Raw genomic sequence first — 10,315 nt, 5'->3', positions numbered from 1 at the left:
AGAAGGTAATCCACTAATTGGGAAAGTTGCAAAAACTCGCCAAAATAAACTATCGCGAGACTCGCTACAAAACGACCTATACTTACCTTAACATCTCGCGAGAGTTACACAAATCAGGGTTTACAGGTAGTTATTTCCAGGGGACTGATGTGAAAACTCACTGCATTAGTTGTATCGTGGCTCATATACAGTATATATATATATGATATGATATGATTAGATAGATAGATAGATAGATAGATAGATAGATAGAAGATAGATAGATAGATAGATAGATAGATAGATAGATAGATAGATAGATAGATAGATAGATAGATAGATAGATAGATAGTTAGGCAAGGCAAGGCAGCTTTATTTGTATAGCACATTTCAGCAACAGGGCAATTCAAAGTGCTTTACATAAACATTCAAGAACATTGTGACAAAGTGCAAAAGAACATTAAGACATAATTAAAACAGTCATAAAAACATAAAAACGTTAAAGATTGGAAAATAAAAACAAGTTAAAAATAAAAGTTAGAATAGAAGCTAGAATAGAGTATAACACACAAGTAAAAGTTATAGTGCAGTATAAGATAATTATTTGGTTTAATAAAAGGCAGCAGCAGCAAACAAGAAAGCTTTGATTTAAAAGAACTAAGCGTTGGAGTTGGTCCTGCAGTTTTCTGGGAGCTTGTTCCAGATATTTGGTGCATAAAAACTGAACACTGCTTCTGTATGTTTAATTCTGACTCTGATAGATAAATAGATAAATAGATAGATAGATAGATAGATAGATAGATAGATAGATAGATAGATAGATAGATAGATAGATAGATAGATGTACTTTATTGATCCCAAATTGGGAAATTATTGTGTTACAGCAGCAGGTTATCCAGACAATGCACAGGAACAGTAAAATTGATAAAAATCAATATCCATATCAACACTAGAGATAATATCTATAGTATACACAATATAAAGAATATACTATAAATATAGTTATAGACTAATACAACTAGCTTAGAAAAAAATATGAATAAAGAATAACAATAACATGTTATCTACAATAGTAAAGTGTACAATGACATGCTATATATTAAAAAAGTGATAAAATAAAAAAAATTAAATTAAATGAGGTAGTAAACCAATGTGCAAATTCCACATGTGCAAGATTATTACAGGAATAAAACAGAATTAAAACAGAATGGAGTTGTGACAGAAACTATAGGTGGTGGTGAGGTGGAGAGGAGGTTTTTCCATCCTCTTTTCTTATTATATGGTATTTGCATGTTTTACTGCCAGCTGTAGTTGATATGTAACTGTCACAGGATGAAGAACATACAGTATGAATAAGCGGGACAAACAAAACTTTGTCTCATAATGAATTCTAAAGGGGTTTTTAGTTGTGTGGTGGGAGGCCAGACTTTATCCTACATGGCTTTTACTCACCAAGGACATTCAAGCTCCACACACCCACACACATCAGTCCACTACTGGAGAAGAAGGAGCTGCTGGGTTTCACACTGCAGTGCTGAGAGAGAGAGAGAGAGAGAGAGAGAGAGAGAGAGAGAGAGAGGTGTGGTTGTAGGAGAGCATTATATCTTTATTTTTGTTGTTAATATCTTTTTATGCTCTCTCTGTGTGCTCCCATACTCTGCCCCCTGCAACCCCCTTTTTTCCTCAGTGATTACCAGAAAAACACACCTTACATTTTCTCAACCTTTATCTGCCAGCAGCCACTAACAGCTGAAATCGCACAATATAGAGGAGAGCGTGTCTTTAGGTTGCCATAGCAACAGGGTGAGTCATTCTGCTGCAGTCAGTTTAGTCACACTCGCACTGACTGTATGTTTCCCTCTCTTCCCTTTTTTTTTTTTTTTTTTTTACCTCTTTCTCACTGTCCCTCTGACACACACACACACACACACACACACACCAACACACACATGTGTACAGTATCAGCACGCACACACACACACACACACACCAACACACACATGTGTACAGTATCAGCACGCACACACACACACAAACACTCTCCATCCCTCTAAATCACTCTGTTATTCCTGCTGTTGTATTTATCAGAGCAGGAGATAAACTGGCTCAAGTTGCGTTTCTCAGTTATCCTCCAATAAAATACAACATTAAGAGGAGGTAAAAGGAAGGTGTGTGTGTGTGTGTGTGTGTGTGTGTGTGTGAGGCTGATAATAAGGGCGAGCTGAATGTCGCTGCTCTCTCTTTGATTACTTATTTATGGATCAGGCTAATCAGTAAACCCACAGCTGAGAAGCACACTGTGAAGGAGGCGGGCGACGTGAGAAGAGATGGGGGAGGCAAAAAAGAGGAAGGGGGCACCTAACACTCCTTTTTTCTTCCAAGAACACTTGTTAGCTCTGATTAAATCAGCAAAAAAAACAAAAAAGCCATTATGGGAAGTTATTTCCTGTTTTCTTATAATAATAATAAGACTCTACAGCTGCGCCTCCCATCATGAGCAGTACGCCCCTGCTTTAGACATGAATCATCAGACACCTCTTTGTCAGTTAATTGTCATGCAGCTCAGATGAAAACATGTTATGTTGGAAAATAAAATAAAAAAAGAAGAGCTTTTGTAGCTGAAGGTGAAGTGGTACACAGACAGAGGCTGTCTACCTCATGAAATTAGGTCACGGCTTTAAGACAACTTGTCGGTGCTAAATAGCAAATGTTATCATTTGCATTACTTGTTAAACAACAGCCTGTTAGCATGCTGACCTCTAGGGCTGCCCCCTCTCAGTTGATTAGTCGATTAATCGGTTGTTTTGGTCTTAGCAGGCAAGATTTGTTTAGTAGATTAGTCATTTTTTAAGCTTTTTTTCATGCTGAATGACGTATTTCCAAGGAACTTATGAGCACATCTCTGGTAAACTAGATTTAAAGTGGTGCTTTGTGGGATTCTTTGTGGAGAAACTCAGTTTTACAGCTCTGTCGATTAAATCAGCTAATCGATTAGTCGACAGAAATGTAAGAGTGTTAGAATTTCCTTGGTTGAGGACAGCCCTACTGGCATGCCACTAGCATGGCTGTAAAGCCTTTCGTCTTGTTTCACCTTTGTTTGGCCTTGTGGGGGCAGTGGAAACAAGTTGTGAACACAACATTGATCACATCTTAAGTTGGTAGTACAAACTTTTTAGCAAACACTTGCTGATCTCCACATCCAGTAGTTACAGAGCAACATTATCGTTCATTTGGAGTCATGTTTGTGAATGAAAGTCCAATATTCATTCTCTTTTAGCTGTTTCTGGTCTCCTGAGGAAAATATCTGTCTCTTTAGCTGCTAAATGCTCCATTATGTTCACCAGCTATAGCTGCTAACACAACACTATCTCATCCCACCTTGTCACATATTGACGCTTTGTCAGACCCCGTCAGCGTCCCTTTTCGGTCGCTGTATACGTGATTAATGTTGTGAATTAAACAACAGCACTTGCTTAGGTTTTGTCAACAAAACCACTTTGTTAGGTTTAGGAAAAAACAACATGTAACGCACGGGACACAAACAGCGATCTCCTAGATGAAAGCCTTGAGTTTGTTGGACCGTCCTGCCCGCCCTGTCACTCTTTAAACTACGTCACCACACTCCCGGCGCACTTCCTCTGAGCGTTTACTGTTGCCGCAGATGGGTTTCCATTGTATATAATGGAAAGCCCGGTGTGTCTCCTATCGCCACGAAAGAGTGCCTTGTAAGCCGGTATCGAATGCCGACAGCCGTGACATCGCGTCTGTATTTGACGCCCTGGGAATGAGAACAGGCTTGCTAACTGTGTCTGTCTGCTGTTTGTTGCTGAGCAGTAGTGTACAGTGGTATTTTAGAGCTTTCTCACTTAACACAGCTGCCTGCTGCGACCCAATAACAACACCATGAGCGCGTCGAGAGTGAACCAAAACTGTAAAGTTGCTGCCGAACAGCTAGACAATGAGCTGAAACTCACTATAAAGCTCCGTAAAGGCGAGGGGGAGCTGCAGATTTGACTGATTGTTATTCTTAAATTATTGATTATAGCTACTTTAATCTTCTCTTTTAGTTTTCTTATTGGTCAGTCTCTTCAGCAACTTTATTCACCCCACTCACTTCCTCCAGCCCTGTGTGACCTCGACAAGCATTGATATTTTTGAAGAGGAGGCTAATTTGAGTCATAACCCTCCAGTCACGTCCCCGTGGTAGTGTTGACATAGGTGGTGATGTTTTGGATTGCATGTCCCAAGATGTAGTGAGTCACTCTCGTCTTTATTTCACCTCAGCACCGACCCACGTCTCTCCCCGGGTCGTTTTAAGGAGGACTGGATCACACGGGAGTCTGTGACAGGTTAATAAGGGAGTCTCTCTATCTGCAGGATCAGACAGAGGTCCGGACAAAAGAGCTTCCACCTTCAGCTGTACTCACAGTAACCACACACAGGACCGCCAAGGAAACCCCCAAACACGTTCATACTACTTTATATAAATCGTCCACATATTGCTTCATAACATATTATTTCTGTCATAAACTGGCTCTTAAAGATATTTAACACAAAGATGAAAAGCCCCAGCAGGATCTCTCACCAAGCTTTTATGAAGCACACGACTACAGTTAAACCTCTGAGACCCACAATAGACCTGCTTTTTGTGTTTTGTAGGGAGGTTCAGGGGGTCTTTAGGAGGAGATAGCAGGTCAGCAGTAGATGTTGCATAGAAGTGGTGTACATCATCTGAAAGCTGGGAACCAGAAGATTAATTTGAGATGCAGCTCAGCACTGTGTGTCAAGTTGTTCTAGTCATAAATCAGAAATAAAATGAATTAATGAAGTAGTTTTAGCAGCAATTTTTGGGTTGATACCATTTGTTACACAGATTTGGTGCTAAATTTAACCATTTTTTACCACTCGAGAATTGATAAAAATGATCAATAACCCCTCCAAAATACCACATTAAGACACCAAGACCTTGACAAACACCATAGAAAAAGCCATGCTGTGATTTGGTATCGAAAACTTTTGACATTTGGAAATTTGTGCAAGAATTGCATTTTTCGGCGATAAGATGGCGAGCACTTCTGTTCTGGAAACTGCTCAGAAACCACCTTATTGTCAATCTACATAGAAAAGTCATCCACCCTCTGAATCCTCTAGGTCTGTAGTTTGTGGTTGTAAAGTTTCATGAGGCTGTGATTATCCTAGAGGTCACCACAGGTCATTTTATACAATAACATCAAGTTTAAAAAAATGGTCTCACTACAATGAAATGGTTACTATGGGGACTAACATCATCACACATGAAGTTGGGCTCATTGGATCCACAAGAGTCTCAGCTTTACAGTGATACCCAATGTTATGTAATTCAAGACTGTTTAGGGACCCCAGTATGCAGAAATATTCAGATACACCATTTTTAGAATAGGCGAAAAGAACACATTTATACTGCATTCAAAAAACGGCATGTGATGATCATAAAGTGGGCATGTCTGTAAAGGGGAGACTCGTGGGTACCCCATAGAACCCATTTTCATTCACATATCTTGCCAGTTTTTCCTCTCTAAATTTTAGCCCAACTTCAGAGCGTTATTTATCCTCCTTCCTGACAAGTTAGCATGACACGGTTGGTACCAATAGGTTCCTTATAGGTTTTTTAGTTTCATATGATATGTAGCTCAAAAACTGTGGGTCTCCGAGGGTCAAAGGGATTTTACAGGCTGCTCCATAGCTACATGATAACTCTCCAGCGTGTGGAATAATGTCATGCATGTGTCTGGGTGTGTCTTCGTCCTTCAACCCATCATGAAGTGTAACAAATAGCCCAAAAGCTTCAGTCTGCTTGTAATAACAAATCGAAGCAGAGGAGAGTTCTGCTCCGTCCCTTGAGAGGTGGGAGGAAGAGGAGGAGGAGGAGGAGGAGGAGGAGGATGATGGGGGCGCTCACAGTGAAGAGCTGGATGACGCAGCTGAGGAGGGAAAGGGAGGGAGGGATGGAGCAGAATCCTGAACGAAGAGGAGGAGGAGGAGGAGGAGGAGAGAGGGAGCGTGGGCAGACTGCGTGGGAAGGAGATGCTGCATAATCAGCTTTCTAGGGTTTTCTCCTGCTCTCTTTTCCTCTTTACTTTCTTCGCTGTCTTTTTTCTTCTGATTGGCAAATTCATCTGTCTTGCTCTTCTTCTTGTCTTTCCTTCTCTCACTGTCTTAATTTTCTTTCTTTCCCTCATTTTCTCTATGACTCATTTAGCTGGACAAGCTTAGACGCTTTAATAGAGTCTCCTCGTCCTCAATTTGTCTGGAAAAGAATGAAAAATCCTCCTTCTCTCATCATCTATGGTCATATCCGCAGGCACAGACACCACATATCTATTCCATTGTTCTTTAAATGAACCTGAACTGCCTATTTTATGCATCATAAGTACAATAATTTGGCTCTGCACTATTTCCCTGTGCGATTCACAAAACAACAGTGTAGTAGTAAAACCCTTTATGGCTGTCTAACACACAGCCGAGGTCTGCTCAGTCAACATTATTTCACACTTATCAGCTTTTGGCATCACATTTATTTAGCCGCACATAATAAGTGAGAAATAGAATCGTGAGCAGAGAGGAACCCGGTGAGTCATCGGCATCTCTCGCACATTCGAAACGCTGCCTGGAGCTGCTCTGTTAAAAGGAAATCTGGCGAGGGAGAGGAGGGGGAATGCGTGGGTGGAGGGGGAACGGAGGAGCAGGTGGTGAAGAGGAGGGGAGGGGAGGGGAGGGGAGGGGAGGGAGGGAGAGGGTTTTCCTTTCAGAAACATCCCTGAATGCAGTCGTGTTATGTTGGAGGCAGAGCAGGAGGGGATTGCAAATATGTGTTCATTCATGTGTGAGAGGTAGACCTTAAATGTGCAATGTGCGGGCGGGCGTGTGACGCAAGGCCACAAAACAGGGAACACCATCATCACCATCACTATTTGTGGTTCTAGACGGTATGAGCCACAGTTTGTGAATGGACTGAATAAGTTAGTGTTTACTGTACCTAGTGGAGTGATGTAAGTGCACCAAGCTGTAACAAACCATGACAGCTGAAGCATCTCGTAACATCTGTATTCACTCTCTGCAAGACTCCCCCTGTGGCTAAGGATCAGTTTTCATGCTAACATGAAAAACCAGCGATGCAGTTACAAAGTGGGAATGCAGAATCAGAAGTGGAAGGGAAGGATCCTCTACACACAAGTCACGACATCACATCAGGGCTCGCCTCCGTTCCACTATAGCTTCTGTAACTCATAGTCATTTAGCATTTCTTTCATTAGTCTCTCTCTCTTACCATCCATATTGTAAGACAAACTGGCATCCACTACGGCACCGACTGTTAGAAGTTGAAACCTTTGTGACTTTTACACAGTTTAACAACAACTAATTTGTCAGCTCCCACTAAAAATTGCTAGCGTGACAGTATGGGTACTTTGGTTATCGTAACTTGGTTTAGTCCATATTTAAGAATAGTTTAGAATGAAGAATAGTTTGGTTGTAACGTTAGTATATTCAGCATCCAGCAGCAAAAGTGAACTGCAGTCAAAGAGCCGCAGCCTGTAAAGGCTTGCTGCGGACGACATGCTTGAGCCCTAAAGCCCCGCCCGCCCCTGCTGCTGCACAGAGCGCTATCTCCTGTTTATTCAACTGTTTCTAATATTGAATATGTTGTAGTTGCACCACCTTCGACACTGCACGTCCTTGGGTTCCCAGTAATACACCTACCAAGTGTGAAGTAGATCGGATGAACGATTCTCGAGATATGCGAAGGACACACCCACATACACTTTCCTCGCTTTATAGTTAGATTTCCGTTATTACAAATGTCAATGGGATTTTGAACGTAGCTGAATCTTTGTATGTCGCTGTGTTGGAGCCTAATTTGCTATTGGGCCCCCGTTGCTTCCGAGTTCCCATCAAGCACAGCGCACACAGCACGGGGGCTTTCATTCACACTGGATATGTGAACAGTCTCAAAGGAGGTTACAGTGGATTCTCCACACCGCACAGACGTTGACGTACCCCACACATACCGAAGGAACCCCCTCTGCAGAGTCAGCATTGGCCGACTGCTGAGGTGTCGAGCTCAGCGATTGGCTGACGGACAATAAAGAGTGATGGAGGATGATGCAAAAGAGTGAAACAAGCAGAGAGGAGAGGCAGGGTGAGTCCCCCACCCTCTACTGAATCAATGCAGCTCGTTCAGCCTGCAGTCCGTCTATATGAAGACCAAAGTGATGTGTATTAAATCAGAAGACTGACAGGGATTTCATAGACGACGATACATTTGCTGTTATGAAAATTGGGTTTTTCCAAATGAATAAATGACATGAAATGATGGAGGAGCTGGAGGCAGAGACAAAAACAGACTGCAGTCTACTGAATGTTTGTGTAAGCCTTCGTCTTATTGCATTGTCTGGTTGTTTTGTTGTTATTTATATTAGGGCTGTCAAAGTTAACACCATAATAACTCGTTAACGCAAATTGGTTGTGACGCCACTAATTTCTTTAACGCAACTTGCAATTTTTAGGTCGTAGCATCAGTCATCAGTTTTAAAGCTAGAGTGAAGATCCTGGAATCATATGAAACTAGAAAACCTAATGAATCCATCAGTACCAACCATGTCAAGGAGGCTAAATAAAGCTCCAAAGTTTTGACGAGTAAAAACTGTCATGGCCATTTTCAAAGGGGTCTCTTGACCTCTGACCTCAAGATATGTGAATGAGAATAGGTTCTATTGGTACCCACGAGTCTCCCCTTTACAGACATGCCCACTTTATGATAATCACATGCAGTTTTGAGGCAAGTCATCAAGTCAGCACACTGACACACTGACAGCTGTTGTTGCCTGTTGGGCTTGAGTTTGCCATGTTATGATTTGAGCATATTTTTTATGCTAAATGCAGTAACTGTGAGGGTTTCTGGACAATATTTGTCTTAGTTTTGTGTTGGTAATTGATTTCCAGTAATACATATATACATAAATTTGCATAAAGCAGCATATTCACCCACTCCCATGTTGATAAGAGTATTAAATACTTGACAAATTTCCCTTTAATGTACATTTTGAACAGATAAAAAATGTGCAATTAATCACGATTAAATATTTGAATCGATTGATAGCCCTAATTTATATATTTAATGATCATTCAGTGACAATTGTGATTAATAACGCTTCAATATTTTGGTAGCAAGAATATGATTGTAATGCATGCCCACTGTGTATTCATGACTTGCAGTCTCCATCTCATCCACTAATACTGCAGTTTGCTTCACCTTCTCATAGTATGTCCCTTTTAGTTTTCTTCTAAACTTTGGCGCCGCAGTTCAAGGCTATAGGATTGTGGGATAGATTATAAGGTGCGAAGGAGAAGGCAGACATTTGAGATGTTCCCTTTGTAGATCACCGGCTGGATTTTCTCTCCAATTAATTTGAAGGAGGCGATAAGGAGAGGCAAGAAATCAATAGGAGCCTGAGCAACAGAGAAAAATGAAATGAGATTCATGAGAGGGAATCTTATCTGCGATCCGTTCCCACGCCTCGACTATTAACAACCATCCCCTTGAAATAAAGCGAGTTAGAAACGCTTTGGCTTCATTCATTTATTCACAGATTGGAAAACAACCCTAAAATAACACTTTTTTTTATAATTTGGTCCCTCAAGGCTCGATAGATTTGGATCAACAAAAAGCAAAGTTAAGAAATCTTGTGTTTTTTTTTTCTTTGAGAAATCAAGCGGTTTACTAACAAGCAAGGAATACAGAAATACTTCTACTTTCAAAGAGATAAATCTCACAAAATCTCATCACAGCATCCTAGCATGACTCTTAAAAATACAAAATCTCTAGTCATACCAACGTCTCGACTTCTGCCTTGAACAAATGAGCAGTAACTATGGATCAGTTTGTACCGTAAGTCTGAGAAAACATGAAGATCTGTACTAAAATGTTAACTCTCATGCAGACCTACACACAGCTATGCATCAATGCATTTGACAGGCTACTGGTTAGTATACAAACACCACAGTGTCCCCAGTTATACAGCATCTGTCTAAACCTAATAGAGGACATCCATTTAGTCTAGCTCCTGTGACATTGTGCTTGTATACAGAGCAAAGTTTAATCTTTGTACACGTGTACGGAGAAGCAACCGTTATGGCCATTTTCTTGAAATTCTTGCGGTTGCTGTACTGACGTCATCTGACTCAGCTCAAAGACATTTTAGCTTTTGATCTGTGGGGAATGCAGCCGTCTTCCCCTTTCTCCAGTTCGCTGAGTAATTACTATCATCAGGGACGCATCAATTCCATTATAACTGAGAGG

The sequence above is a fragment of the Sebastes fasciatus genome, chromosome 5 (genome assembly GCF_043250625.1).
Source record: "Sebastes fasciatus isolate fSebFas1 chromosome 5, fSebFas1.pri, whole genome shotgun sequence".
NCBI lineage: Eukaryota > Metazoa > Chordata > Actinopteri > Perciformes > Sebastidae > Sebastes > Sebastes fasciatus.
This window is presented reverse-complemented; position numbering follows the sequence as displayed.